Source organism: Nicotiana tomentosiformis, chromosome 2 (genome assembly GCF_000390325.3).
Source record: "Nicotiana tomentosiformis chromosome 2, ASM39032v3, whole genome shotgun sequence".
Taxonomy (NCBI): Eukaryota; Viridiplantae; Streptophyta; class Magnoliopsida; order Solanales; family Solanaceae; genus Nicotiana; species Nicotiana tomentosiformis.
The window spans coordinates 90,536,144-90,551,953 of record NC_090813.1 but is presented as its reverse complement, the minus strand read 5'-3'; the positions used below and the strand labels follow the sequence as shown (position 1 = coordinate 90,551,953).

The following is a 15,810-nucleotide window of genomic DNA, read 5'->3' as shown; positions in this document are numbered from 1 at the left end:
CAACCACGAGTCTAACCATACCAAAATAACTAAATTCCAATAAGAGTTCGGCCCTCAAATCTATCCAAGAGGGTTTTTAAATTTTTTCAACTTAAATCATCAATTAAATATTAAAAACAGTGATAGATTCGGGTAATCTAATAAAGATTGAGTTAAGAACACTTACCCCAACGTTTTCTCTGAAAATCTCTCAAAAATTGCCTCAATCTGAGCTCCAATTCGTTAAAAATGGACCCATTTTCTGAACTTAAACATTATGTCCAGTGGTTTCTTCTTCGCGAACGCGACCCTTGTCTCACGTTCGGGAAGCACAAAAGTGTGCTGCCCAACTTTCCTCTTCGCGAACGCGACCAACGCTTCGTGAACGCGAAGCTTTGCAAACTCAGATCTTCGCGAACGCATCCCTTACCTTGCGAACGCGTAGAACAAAAGACTGGGGTTCCCAGCTGCCTCACTCTCCTTCGCGAACGCGACGCCACTCACGCGTTCGCGATGCACACACTGCCCTACCCTTCGCGTTCGCGTCCTCTCCTCCGCGTACGCGTAGAACAAAAATCTCACCAACCCAGAACACTCTTCGCGAATGCGAGGCTCCTCTCACAAACGCGAAAGAGGAAACCAGAAAAATTGCAGCAGTAGATATTAGCCATCTCACCAAGGTCAAAAATAATCCGTTAACCAAACGGAACACGCCTGAGCCCCTCGGGACCTCAATCAAATATACCAACAAGTCCTAATACATCATACGAACTTAGTCGAGTCTTCAAATCACATCCAACAACACTAAAAATATGAATTACACATAGATTCAAGCCTAATAAACTTTAAAACTTTCAATTTCTACAAACGACGCCAGAACATATCAAATCAAGTCCGATTGACCTCAAAATTTTCATGCAAGTCATAAACGACATAACGGAGCTGTTAAAATTTTTAGAACTGGATTCTGACCCCGATATCAAAAAGTCAACTCCCCAGTCAAACTTCCAATTTTAAATTCCTATTTTAGCCATTTCAACCCTAATTTTACTATGGACTTTCAAATAAAATTCCGATCACGCTTCTAAGTCCAAAATTACCATACAGAGCTGTTGGAATCATCAAAATTCTATCCCGGGGTCATTTGCACATAATTCAAAATCCGATCACTATTTGAATTTAAACTTTTAATTTTATTTTTTTTCAAAATTCCATATCTCGGGCTAGGGACCTCAGAATTTAATTCCGGGCATACGCACAAGTCCCAAATCACGATACAGACCTACCGAAACTGTCAAAATACTGATCCGAGTCCGTTTGCTAAAAATGTTGACCAAGGTCAACTCAATTGAGTTTGAAAGCTCTAATTCACATTTTAATTCATTTTTCGCATAAAAACTTTCCGGACTGCGCATGCAAGTCGAGTAATGATAAATAGTGCTTTTTGAGATCTTAGAACACAGAATTAATCATTAAATTTAAAGATGATATTTTGGGTCATCACATGCCTCGAACCTGTGGGTTACTCATATGGAAAATAAGATGTGACAAGGAAATTAACTTCCTATCTTGAGCTCTATCGCACGATATGGAGTATCAAAGAAGTATGAAATTCCTAAATGTCCAAGTAGCCTCCTCATTATAGATGTAGTCGACAACACACCGATAAGTAGGACTCTACTGGACACGGCTCCGAGACATCCTAGGACACTTTAAAACCTTAGGCTCTGATACCAAGTTTGTCACGCCACAAACTTGGAGAGCGCGACCGGTGCTCAACCGAGTAAACCCGGCTGAGCAAGCATGTTAGATTTCATTCTACTCAAACTCATTCATGAAATAATAGGATATGTACTCCATTAATCAAACACTGAAAAGATTTCATTAACAACTTCCATTCGTTCCATTAGCAACTTCGTTCATAATTTCCAAAGTATTACAAGTTTATAGATATAATGAAAAACATGTTTGCCAAATAGCAACAATTTTAGTTCAGTTCCCAACATCATACACCACACGCAACCTGTCTACGGAGCCTCTAAATATGATAGAAGAATAGTATGGAAGTGCCGGCAACAAGGCCCTGGCTATACCTCAAGACACAAAGTGTAACATCAAGTGACATCGAGCTCGAAATAGAGTAGGGCTCACCAAAACCTGCTGAATAGGGAGTAACTGCTAACGAGTACCAAGGCTGCACCGCTGATGAATCACCTGCATCCATTGAAGATGCAGCGCCTCTGGCAAAAGGGACCTTATTACATATGGAATAGTACTAGTATGTAAGGCTAATTGTCCTCTTTCAAAATAGAATACCAATGTAAGAAAAGAAAATCCATAGAAACAACAAGTCATAATCAATGATATTCAAATGCCAAGTTACAACATAATAATTTCCAAAATATGAAGATAACACCGTGAAATGATAGTCAAATTATGATGATCATATTATTTTTTTGTTGGGAGATCTTTAGCACCGATATACCATTGTTTACAATATCATTGTTCACAGTACCAATGTTCACAATACCAATATTCACAATACCAATGTTCATAATATCAATGTTCACAATACCAATGCCACCGTACTTTTAGCACAGAGTCCGATCACTACCCGATCGGTTAGGCTATCTCATTAGAGAATCAACCACAATTACTATCAATACCAATACCACCGTAATTTTAGCACGAAGTCCGATTACGACCCGATCGACTAGGCTATCTCATTAGAGAATCAACCACAATTACTATCAATACCAATACCACCGTAATTTTAGCATGGAGTCCGATCATGACCCAATCGGCTATGTTATCTCATTAGAGAATCAAACATAATCTCAATTTCAATTTCCAGCACAATCACCACCATGTGTGCGGCATGGTGTTCGATCACGACCCGATCAGCTAGGCTGTCTTATTAGAGATATCAACCCTTTTATATCAATCAATCTTATCCCAATTAAGAGGAATAATTTTATCACATCAATCTCATCCCAAATAAGGGGAATAATTCACAAAAATAATATAGGTGCAAATGTATTTACCTCATCATCTTTCACATTGTATAAATCTCCATTAGTATTTTCATCCAATAACAACAACAATATTTCTTTGGCTCTTTTGGCCATTTACAAGATTCTTTATTCAAGATACAATGGCCATATTTGTTATTCCACACTTTCATTTCTTCCCTCTCATGTATCATCATCATAAATATCAACATACATATAATATTCCGGAAATCACAACTTTAAGTTCATTAGAAATAAACAATTTAAGCACAATAGATTTCTTTCTGAGAAATGGAGTAAAATGATTGACAATTGATGCGCAAGTTAAAATCATCAGCAAATAACACACTATTTATTCTTGACACATTTTCTTCCAAAAAGGGTAATACACAAATTTCCACTCACGAATATGTAAGAACGCAAAACACATTGAAAATACTCACAATTCATAACGTCTGTTAAAACAACCACATATGAGCATGACTTGAGTTTATATGCTTTTAGGAAATTCTATTTTCGAAGTCAATTCGAAATAGTTGAATCAAGGCTCATTTCATAACCTTTCTCACATCATTAGGAAATTCTATTTTCGAAGTCAATTCGAAATAGTTGAATCAAGGCTCATTTCATAACCTTTCTCACATCATTTCATTTCATTGGCTCCATTGGCCACAATTATAACTTTCACTTATATCAATCACCGCATTTCATACTTCTTTTACATCTTTTAATTTCATTGGCATCATTGGCCACAAGTATAACTTTTACTTATATCAACCATTGCATTTCATACTTCTTTCACATCTTTATAGGTTATCAACAGTAAGACATTTTCAATCAAGGGTTTAGGTATACATATGAGCAATTAAGAGTTTTAAGCATATTGAGTTTTCTCACACAATTTGGAATCATAACCTTCATTTAAAACACAACTCAAAGTCATAGCATTTTAATATACATATCATTCTTGAACACATTCCCAAAGGATAATATAATGTGTTATGAACATTCAGAACACGTTTTGAATACTTAATTCTCGATACTTTGCTTATTCGGGACAATCAAATTTATTGGGAACAACTCGTAACATAGAATAAGGAACTTAAACAACCATACTTGAAACTTATGAGAACATCATTGAATTCAATTCTAAGAGAGTAGTTTAGCCAACATACCTTACTTTGAGCTTTCCTTAAATTACTACAACGTTCCGAAAATTCTAGCAACTTCAATCTATTTAGAAACATAACAAAAGTAAACCATAATAGGAAGATATTCATGGGTTCACCTCACTTAAATATTTCATCAAACACTAGGTGTGCAAATTGGTTATAAGGTTCTTCCACAAAATTTCCTTCACTTCACAACCCAATCTTTACTTATTTGAACTCAACAAACTTTCCACAAACCTTATTGGTACATTCATGTATAAATAATACTCTTACACCCAAGAATCATACCCTTAATCAACCATCTTCTACCCAAATTCGAAATTGAAAACTAGGTTATGTAACCCTTACCTCTTAGATGAAGAACTTGAGGGATTTCTTGTTGGATTTCAAGGCTTGAACAAGATCTTGATGAACAAAGTACTTGAGTTTTTTCTTCTCTCTAGAACACTCTCACTTCTCTCTAAAAATATAAGATTTTTGCTCCAAAATGAGCTTCAAGGGTTATTTATCCAAGTTGGGTCGGGTTATAAAAATAAAAGAATGGATACTCCGAAATTTTGGACCGGGCTACAGACCAGGCTAGGCACGCTCTGTAGCCAGCTATAGACCTAGCGAGTCACGCTCTGTAGCCAGCTATAGTTCTGGCGAGGCACGCTTTGTAGCCAGCTATAGACCTGGCGAGGCAAGGGATATAGCACGGTCCAGCGTACTACAGATCTAGCTAGGCGAGGGATATAGCACGGTCTAGCGCGCTACAAGCTGGGCGACGTGAGATTGAAAAATTTCAACTACCCAACACACCGTTCAACCCAAAAACTCCAAAAATATAATACATTAGCCTACCTTGGCACCCCAAAACCTTAAATTACTTAACGAAATTTTTCGAGGCCTTACAGTGAACCACTTTTCTTATTTACATAAATATCATTTAATGTTATTTATTGTTAGTTCTCCCCCCATTATTGCTCACATTTTTTCAGAACAATCAATATATGTTATAGTCAACACATTTCCAGATCTGTCTAATGTTACTCATATTTTCAGAACTCACATCTAGAGATATTATTTTTTAACTAGGTTTAACCTATTATTATACAAACTCAACTGTTTTAGCCGAAAGTCATATTTTTTGGTCAAACAACATGAAATTTAAAATGTTATACTCCCTCCTTTCACTTTTACTTGTCACGTTTTGACTTTTCACGCCCCTTAAGAAATAATAAATGAAGTACATAATTTACCATGATACCCATATTAATTGATGGATATTTTTAATGGTTTTGAGAAAATGATTTGAAATGAGTAATTAATGTTGTGGGTATAGCAAGAAAAAGAAAATTATCTTATCTTGATATGCTAAAAGTGACAAGTAAAAGTGAAAATCTATTTTTAGAATACTGGACAAGTAAAAGTGAACGGAGGGAGTATTAACAACAATAATAGAAAATATTAAAATATTTTTAAGAAATAATTAATTTGTTACATAAGATGTCATGTTGGGCTTATTTTTAGTGCCTTTCAAACTCTCTAGTTAGATCGTTATTCGACCCCTTTCTTAAATTTTAAATTTAAATAAATAAACAAAATTAAACTTTTAGAAATTGCCGTGGACGGGAAACCATCATTGCTTTCAATAGGGACTATAAATATATAAACATAATATGCTTATTCATTTGCATACGAGTTAAAAAGAAATAAAAAACATAAATTATGGTGAAGTAATTAGTGTAATAGCATGAGATTATTTTTTGTGCTGTGGCTATTATTGCATTGATGATTTCAGTTGACAATTTAACACTAATTACGGGGAAAGTAAGCTTCAAATCAAAGAATCAGGTAATCGATCTACATGTGGTGTGGTGGGCACAACATGAAAAGGGGGAAATGGCCTTTGAGTGAGACGCAAGTGACTCACAACAATACTCCCTCCGGTCCGCTTTAACCGACTTTTTGAATGTTTTTACATATATTAAAAAATTCAACTTTTAGTATTAATTAATAATAAAATAGATGATATTAACCATAATTTGTTCATTAGAAATATAACAAATATTCTTAGTCTCTTTACTCCAAAAGTAACTTTAGAAGAAAAGGTTAATTCCTTTTTGATATCTAAAAAATTAAATATTGTGAATCACAAAAAATACCAAAAATTAATTAAAATGAACTGAAAGGAGTCTAATTTTGCAAATCGAGCGAATAATAATTAATGATGAAATTTGGGTCGGGTGGCTCTTTTTAGAGCGTTAGTCAATGAATAGCCATCAATCGCAAAGTTTTTGGAGAATAATGTCATGACCCGCTACATCATCATGCCACGTAGGTGTCATTTATCATATATTAATGCCATGTGGAACCTTACATATGAAATAGACTAGCACATGTGGGAAGGTTCTAGAAAAATATGGAGATTTTTGATGGAAGACCTTAAAACCCTATGAAATTGCTAGGAAAGTCAGTAGAAGTTTCTAGCTATGTAGAATATTCTAGAGAAGGGACATACTTGTAAATAATAAGGGTATTGTGTATAATTATTATTTACTCACTAGCCCTATGAAACTAGTATATAAAGAGGGTTATTCATTTGTAACTCATCAAGCAAAATATTCAAGTTCTCTACAATAAAAATTTTTATTTGGCAAATTTCTCTTGTCTTTCTTTCTACCATTCTCTTAGCGATCTTGAGAGTAGTAAGGCTGACTTGGCATCGCAAGAACACGAGCAAGTTGTGCAAGATCGTGAGCGAGTTATCAAGTGCCGCACGTGTACTTAGTTAACGACTAAGTACGTGACAATAGCCACACATGAAGTTTCGAAAAATAGCCGGTAGAAGCTCCAGGACAGTGTACAATCATTGCTCAATTTTCACTATATTGACCATATTTCAGACTTGGCCCAACAGAGCGCCCATTTCAAATGTGAATTGTGGAACCAGAAGAAATTCCCACATCGAGGAACTTTCTAAAAAGCTAGCAGATGAAACCAGATATAAAGAGCTTGTGCATTTTAACCAATCTCACGCAGCTACGCAATAAGCGCATAGCGAACTATTCTTTCGCCTTTTACTAAAGAATACCGTGTGCTTATTGCAAATAGTGGCATACGCCAATTTTTAGAGGGGTTTTCTTTAAATGAGAACCCTAACAAATGAAGTTTGAAATTATTTATGTGAAAATTTGAAAACGACTCAAGCGAGTCCTTCTGAAGATTGTGTTGTATTAACAACAACAAATCAAGTTGTATTATTATGTAATCTGTTTACATATTCAATTTTCTCTTAAGATTACTGAGAATCGAAGTATAATATATATCTATACATAAAAATGTTGCAATTTGTATAGATTTGTCTCCACGTGAAAATTTGTATGTTTAATTGAGATTTGTATTCATCAATTTTGTTTTCTTTTCTTCTTGTATTCATCATTACAGCTACAGGAATTGTTTATTTTGTTTGAAGGAAAAAAAAAAGAGAAATGCATACTAGAAATATGTAATATATCAAAATAAACATTCAACAGAAATAATCATGCATTATACAATTTTATATTATTAAATCTTTACATTACTGAACCTTTTTATAATTTGTTTCTAAATGAAACGACTCTTTATAAGAGTAGTTGAACAGTTAGAATATGAAAAAATTAAATATAAATAAATACTAAAGTAGTAGCGGTAATTTTAATGCTAATTGAAATATAGGGCATTGTCTCTTGTATTGTGTGAGAGAAACTATTCCTCTCGAAGAAATAAAAATTTCCTGCGTGAAGTATAAATATTAATAATCCGAAGAACAAAAAGGAAAGGATAAAAGACATCGGTTGACAACAATAAATTAGAAGAGAAGAAATGCCATCCTCGTTCTCATTTAAAGGCGATCAAGTGAATGGCAAAATTTAGTCACACCAAGTAACAAAAAAGTCCATTTAATTATATACCACTAACAAATAATTGCATGACATATGTTCTTTACATGTTTTAAGATTTATTATGGTTAATCAATAAGTCCTCTCACTACCAAAAAGTTGGGCCAGCACGGTTATACCGCTATTTAACTTGTACTTACTTTTAATTCTTTTTTACACATCTACCTACTTCAGACATTAAGTGTTGAAGTTAGGCTTTGTAACTTAGCCATATGCATGAACTTCAAGCAAAAATGGCTAAAGTCAAGCAAAACAATGGCTATCATGATATATGATAAGGAAATGAAGAATACTTTCTTTTGTATCTTTGTGTATGCTAGCACTGATAGAGATTAGGAGGAAGCAATGGTTCAAATTGATTCATAGGTCTTCTAATTGGGGAAATCAATGGATGTTGTTAGGAGACTTTAATGATATTGTAGATATGACTGAGAAATCGGGGGGAAATGCTCGGGCTCCTTGGAGCTTTAATGATTTTAAAGATCTCATCTTTAAGTTAGGGGCTGTTGACTTAGGATACAGAGGACAACCCTGGACTTGGTCTTGCTATAGAATGAATGAAGGGTTAATCCGGGAAAGATTGGATAGAATTTTAATTTCACTCGAATGGAGATTGAAATATGATCATGCTACTGTTCTTCATGTTAAAAATGATGCCTTGGATCATGTCTTAATCCTCTGTTCCACTGAAGGGGTGAACAACCTGAGGCACATAAATTAATTGAAAATGCTTGGTCTAGGGAAAGTGATGGCTGTAGACAACAGAGGGTCGGTTTTAAGATTAGACACTGCAGAAAAAACCTTCTGTCTTGGATCAAGAAGAGCGGATCCAATTCTAAAGTGAAAATTAAAGTACTAAAAAATCAACTCGAGGAAGCAAAAATAACCGAAAAGGACCCGAATTTGCGCGCATTGAAATATTGAAAAAAGAGTTGAGTAAGGCTTATAGGGATGAAGAAATTTAGTGGAAGCAAAAGTTTAGGGTGCAATGGTTAAATGAGGGAGACAAAAATACCTCTTTTTTCACATGTTTACTCTTCAAAGAAGATGCCGAAATCTAATAAAAGGAATTGAGAGTGCGTCTGGGGAATGGATAAGTGAAAAATATGGTATTGTGAAGGAACTGAAAGATTTTTATAGTGAGTCGTTTATTTCTTCATGTCCTTCAAACTTCCAGGGAATATTACAGCATATACATTATACATAATACCATAAATGAAAATATGAATCAAGGTCTTCTTTCTGAAGTCACGGACGAAGAAATTAAAGTTATTGTTTTTTCAATGCAACCCACAAAATCACCTGGTGTGGATGGAATGATGCCTCTATTTTTTCAAAAGTTTTGGTCTTTAATCTCCAATGATATGTGTTCAGCAGTTAGGTATTTCTATGAAACAGGAAATCTTTTGCCTCTTTGGAATCAAACATTGATAACTTTAGTTCCAAAAATAAAAACACCTACTACTGTACATCATTTTAGACCTATTAGCTTGTGTTCTACTTTGAATAAAATAATTGCAAAGATTTTGGCAAAGCGTATGAAACCCTTGATGCCTTTAATATTTCTCCAAACCAGGCAGCTTTTGTGGGAAAACGACAAATTATGGATAATGTTGTTTTAGCACACGAGTTCATGGGACTACTGAAGAATAAAAGAAAGGGGAAAGAGAAACTGATGGCATTAAAATCGGATATGTCAAAAGCATACGATCGTGTGGCATAGATTTATATCCAACACATGATGCACAAGATGGGTTTCCATAGGAAGTTTGTAGATTGGATCATGACATGTGTGACTACTACATCATTTTCTTTCAATCTGAATGGGAAAATTGTAGGTTCTGTGAAGCCATCTAGAGGTTTGAGACAAGGTGACCCTCTATCACTCTATCTTTTCTTAATTTAAGCTGAGGGTTTATCAGCAAAGTTGCATTCAGCAGAGCAACAAGGAACACTGAAAGGAATTAAATTTAGTAGATATGGCCCTTTTGTATCTTAATTATTTTTTGCTGATGATTCCTTTATCTTTTGTAAAGCTGATATGAGTAGTACATCTCATATTAATACTATCTTGGACACTTATTCACAATGTTCTGGACAGGTTATTAATTTTGAGAAGTCTGCTATCCTTTTTAGCAAAAATACTATTGAGAGTGAGAAGTCAATCATTTGTTCTTCTCTGGGAAACATTAAGATGTGCACAAGAGGGACTTATCTTGGCTTTCCAGCTGTGGTGAGAAGATACTAAAAAGGACTTGTTATCTTTTATAAAAGAAAGAGTTCTTTTTAAAATAAAATGCTGGAAAGACAAATTTTTAAGCCAAGCTGAGAAAGAGATTTTATTAAAATCTGTCTTGGCAGTTATTCCCTCTTATGCATTGTCTTGCTTACAGTTACCTAATGGGTTGTGTAAGAAAATTACAAGTTTGTTTGTCAAATTTTGGTGGGGTCACATAGAAGAGATATTGAGAGGTGGGATAAACTATGTGAACCGAAATTCAGGGGTGACTTAGGAATTCGAGATTTCAAAGCTTTTAATATGGCTCTTTTAGCCAAACTAGAATGGCGAATATTGACCGAACCTAACTTATTAGTCTCTCAAGTGCTTAAGAGCAAAATACTTTACTGATAAGTCATTGTTACAAGCCCAAGTGAATAATTCTACCTCTTTGATATGGAAGAGTATATTATGGGGTCATGATTTTTTGTGCAAAGGAGTTAGGTGGTGTGCTTCAGATAGAACAGATGTAAATGTGTGGCGAGACCCATGGTTGCCTAAAGAAAGTTCTTTTTATCCTTCTAGGTTGATACAGGGAGTGTCTTGTGAGATGAAAGTTTCTGAACTGATTGATAGAGATCTAAATTGCTGGAATATTCAGACTCTAAATTCACTCTTCAATCAAGATGATATGCTTGCTATTTTATCAATCCTCTTTCAGTTGTTGGGGGAAATGATAAACTCATTCGGCATTATACTAGTTCAGACAACTATGAAGTGAAATCTGGGTGCCATCTTGCTAAGTTGATATTAATGAATGACAGGCCTTCTAAAAGTACTCCAGGTTGTAGCTCTCATGTTTTTTCTAAATCATTTTGGAACCATATGTGGTTCTTAAAGATTAAAAATAAGCTGAAACACTTTTTAAGAAAGTGTATCTTGAATACTTTGCCTGTTAAAAGTGTTATTGCTAAAAGAATTCATTCCATGGATCCAATATGTCTAGTTTTTGGTATAGAGCGTGAAACCTTGAAACACATATTTTTTCGATGTTTAAGATCTGTTAATGTATGGAAAATGAGTCCAGTTCTTTGGCCTAATGTTCAGCTTATTACCGATTTTTCAAAATGGTGGTTTGGTTTGTACTTGAATACTAATGAATACCCAGAATCTAACAGATTGCTAGAACTTTCTGTATCCATTTTGTGGATGATTTGGAAGGCTAGAAATGACTGGACTTTCAACTCTATGCTATGGAATGAACCTGAGCTCTTGTCAAGAGCAATGCATGATTTTAACGAATTCTCTGATGTAGTTCAATGTTCTAAGACACCTCCACCTAGCGAATTGAACTCAATGGCTCTAACTCGTTCTTCAGAAATATACTGCATTTTGTTGATGCAGGGTTGGATCAAAAGACTCAGAAAGCAATCACTGGGATGGTAGCCTTGAAGGCTGACAATGTTGTGCTTCATGCCCATGGTAGTCCCACTCAGTTTGTTGGGAAGGTTGTGATAGGTGATGTGAGCACCTAATTTTTTACTATATTTAAATTTTTATTACTTTTTTGTATTTAATATTTTCTAGGTTTAATCTTGATATTTTAACTTTTATGTTATTTTTATTTGTAGGCTTTATAGAGAATGTGTAATATTTTTAACAAAGTCTATTACATAGAGGGCGAAAGAATTTTTTTTAATCACGGACCAAATCTAATAAAATAACTTCCTACCTCCCCTACACTATTTTCTTGTCTCATCACCCACCTACTACACTATTTACTTGTCACATCTTACTCTCCTTTCACTATTTCCTTATCCCATCGTTCATTTTTAACACTCTTCCTCTTTTTTTCTTCTTATTACTTATACACCCACAAATCCCAATAAAAAGGTAGCCAAAAATTACTTTCTTTCCTCCTAAAAAATACCATTCTTTTCGGCCCCCAAAACTCTGTTTTTCAGCCATGAAAGTCAATCCCTAAAGCTCCTTTAATCCATCGAAAAGCAGCTGCAACATGTGCAGAAATGCAGCAGCAGTTCGCCTTTAAAATCAGTCCAAATTTCAGCCCGAAATTACCCCCAAAACAGTTTAAAAATGAGCTGAAAAACAGCTGTAAATTCACCCCAAAAGCACCCCAAAGACCAGCTTTAAAACACCTCAAACCAGTCCAACAAACATGGCAAAAACAAGCCAAAAATCCAGTAAAACAATCCCCTTTCGCACAAACAATAGCAGCTCTAAAGTTGGTTGAAGTGAGGTCGCCGATGAGGTTCCGATCAACGTCTGTAACTCCAATCTGAGATCCTTGTTGATTCGAACAAAGCTTGGCACTTAAATATTCAGCAATAAAGGTCTTTTCTTAATCTAAATATTTCAAATGCAATGTTATATTTGTTTTAGTTGGTTTGTTTAAATTGAATATTTTATTTGTTCTCTTTAGTTAGCATCTTTGATGTTTTTCTTGTTTTGAATCATTTGTTTCATTTGCAATCTGTTTTAAATGCCTAAGATATGAATTTTCCCCTAATTTTTTATTAAATATGATTTATTTAGATAAGTTTTGGTTCAATGAATAAAAATGAGTTATTGGGTGAGTTTAGAATGAACCCGTTTTTGTAAAGCTAATATGGGTTTCTTAAGACTAATTAGTGAGAGAATGATTTTTGTCAAGTCAATATAGGACGTGAGTTAATTATTAAATATTGTTGGATTTGGGCCTTGGGGGTTTGTATCAATATTGTAGGGGCTGAAATTTTAGCACGTAAAGAAGCTTTGGGCCAAAATAATTTCTGTCAAGGCTCAATTTAATAAGAACAAAAGCTGACTCATTTTCCTCAATTGTTCCATAACTCCATGACCTCTCAATAATCTCAAATTAGTTTAGAAAAATAATTCAAGTGCGCTAGTTGTTTTAGGCACGCTTTAAATAATTAAATATCATAGCTATAGGTACGGTTCCTATGGCATAGCTGGGATGACGTAACCCCAAATACAAATGCGCGTTCACGCGACTTGACCAATCAACTTCGAATAGTAATAAATGTGTTATTGATTGTGTACACGTACGCGTGATATGATTCTTGACGCACCAAATAAAGTGAGTACACGTACGCATGACTTATTTCAAGATTATTTTCATAAATCTAATCAAGCAATAAAAGCGGACATAGGTAAAATATGAAAACCAATAAAACACAGTTTATCCAAAAATAATATAAGCCAAATATAGTCAATAAAGCGACCGTGCTAGAACCACGGTACTCGGGGAATGCCTTACACCTTCTCCCCTATCAACAGAATTCCTTACCTGGACTTTAGTTTTGCAGACCAATAATAATAAAGTAAAACCTTCATTTGACTAGGGATTCAAATTAAAGGTGACTTGGAACATCCAAAAATCAATTACAAGTGGCGACTATATAAATAAAATAATTCCTACTCAAGTTTGTCACTTCAAATGGAAAAACTCTTTTAACCCACATAATCCATAACACATAATTTCTTTTTAAGGTAAAAAAAAAGGGTGTGACAGCTCTGGCGACTCTACTAGGGACAACCAGAATTCGAGCTTGTACATATTGACTTTTATTTGGATTTATTAATTTTGTATATACTGTGATTTATTTAGGCCTAATGTGCTACTTGTCTGCTTTTTACTGCTTTGATATTGTTGAACTGTACATATAAATTGTCTTCTCATGCACTCCCATCTGAGTCTTCTTGAAATTAAAATTGGGCATTTGCTTGATATAGCCCGCTTTCTTTAAGATAGCCGAGGTGCTTTTCACCCGGTGAAGGATTTTAGTCACACATGATTTAGGCAGGGAGCACCACCAGCTAAGCCGGAAAGCAATACTACCGGTATGCTGACCCTCCTTGGCTCGAGTTGTCCGCTTGAGTAAGCCAGTCTAGATACATTCTCATCAGGATTTAAACATAGAAGAACAAACCTCATGTCAGATATCCCTAGTAGGTTTGCTTTATTTGCATAACGTGCATTTGACTTAGCAGGGCTCGACACAGGGGCTGAGTTCTATTTTAGGACAGGTACCTTGTTGAGACCATTATGTTCATGTTATGTGCTACTTGTTGTATTATTTGGGAAGCTTGCATGTTGACCGAATAGATTAGTTGAATGAACAGAAAAAAATGATGTGGTCTAGTGCGTATGGTTTATAAAGATTAATTTTTATTAAAAAAAAGAGAGAGATAGAAGGAGAAAAATAGTCTGTTTCATCGAACTACGCGGGTCTGATTCTCACCGGATGTGAGATATGTAGGCAAACCTCATCGGTTCAGGCCCCAATTTTTAAAAATTCAAAAATATTTCCCTTTAATTTCTTCTTTAGAAATCTTTCCTTAGAAAATCCCAAATAAAAAAAAATTTAAACCAAAAATATTTTCTTTCTTTTTAGAAGTCTTTCATTCGAAAAAGAAAATCAAATCATAATCCAAAAAAATATATTTTTTTTCCTTCTTTAGAAGTCTTTCTTCGAATTTTTTTCCTTTCTTCTTTAGAAGTCTTTCTTTTCAAATATACACACACAAAAAAATTCAAACAAATCGAAATCCAAAAATATTTTCTTTCTTCTTTATAAGTCTTTCTTTCGAAAATTTAAAAAAAAAACAAAAAAATTTAAAATCCAAAAAAAAGAGTTAGTTTATTTACTTTATTCTCAATTTTCTCGAACTACGCAAAGATCTTATTCATGTCCAAATATGATACGTAGGCAACCCACATCAGGTTCGATCGAATCATCTAAAAAGTGAAAAAAAAGTGGTAAAAAAAATAAAAAATAAAAGAAGAGAGAGTGTTTATTCTAACATGCTTGTTGTTTTGAAATAAAATCTAGTTAAAAGTGATCGATTTGTTGGTTTGCAATGGTGAGTCATAAAAACAATCCAATATCCCTAGAAAATAAAAGTATCTTCTCAACCACACCACTGTTGTTGATCCAAGGTCACAAAAAGGCAAGTAGGCAAGTAAGTTGGCGGTGTAAAATCAAAAATGGAGTCAAATGTAGGGTTGACTTTACCAGATTTGAGCAGTAGAACATGGTCTGCTCGGGATGATTTGTGATAGGGAGACATGAGAATTCGTCCAAGTCCTTTGGCAAATTAGTTACTGTGAAAATTCCTATGCTGTCAGTCCTGAAATTCGATAGCCAATATCGGGAACTAGTTTGATCAAAAAGTCAAAATTTGAATGTTGATTCCAAAGTAATCTTATTGAATTTCGTAGTAATGTTGATGTGCAAATGCGTAGCTAAGATGTAAAGCTTGGTAATTGAAAAGTCACATCCCTCCTTGTCGGGAAAGAGTCTTGGTAACTTATTTTGTCACAATTTCTATCACCTGGATTACTTTGAGGTTGTGATCCAGATGGTGTTTGTTTGTCTTGTCATCAAACCTATCTATCCTTTAATCAATAAAATACAACTTTTTATTTTGTATCATTTTAATATATTGTGTTTAATTCTTCTTGCATATATAGTTCTTTTCAC

At 34.4% G+C, this 15,810-nt stretch overlaps 1 non-coding gene across 1 annotated transcript; it reads left to right on the top strand.

Annotated features, from left to right (window-relative positions):
- The first annotated feature begins 7,184 nt into the window (after positions 1-7,184).
- LOC117274444 (U5 spliceosomal RNA) lies at positions 7,185-7,302 on the top strand. Its single transcript, XR_004504543.1, has one exon. It is a non-coding gene; the product is annotated as a U5 spliceosomal RNA (small nuclear RNA).
- The last annotated feature ends 8,508 nt before the right edge of the window (positions 7,303-15,810 follow it).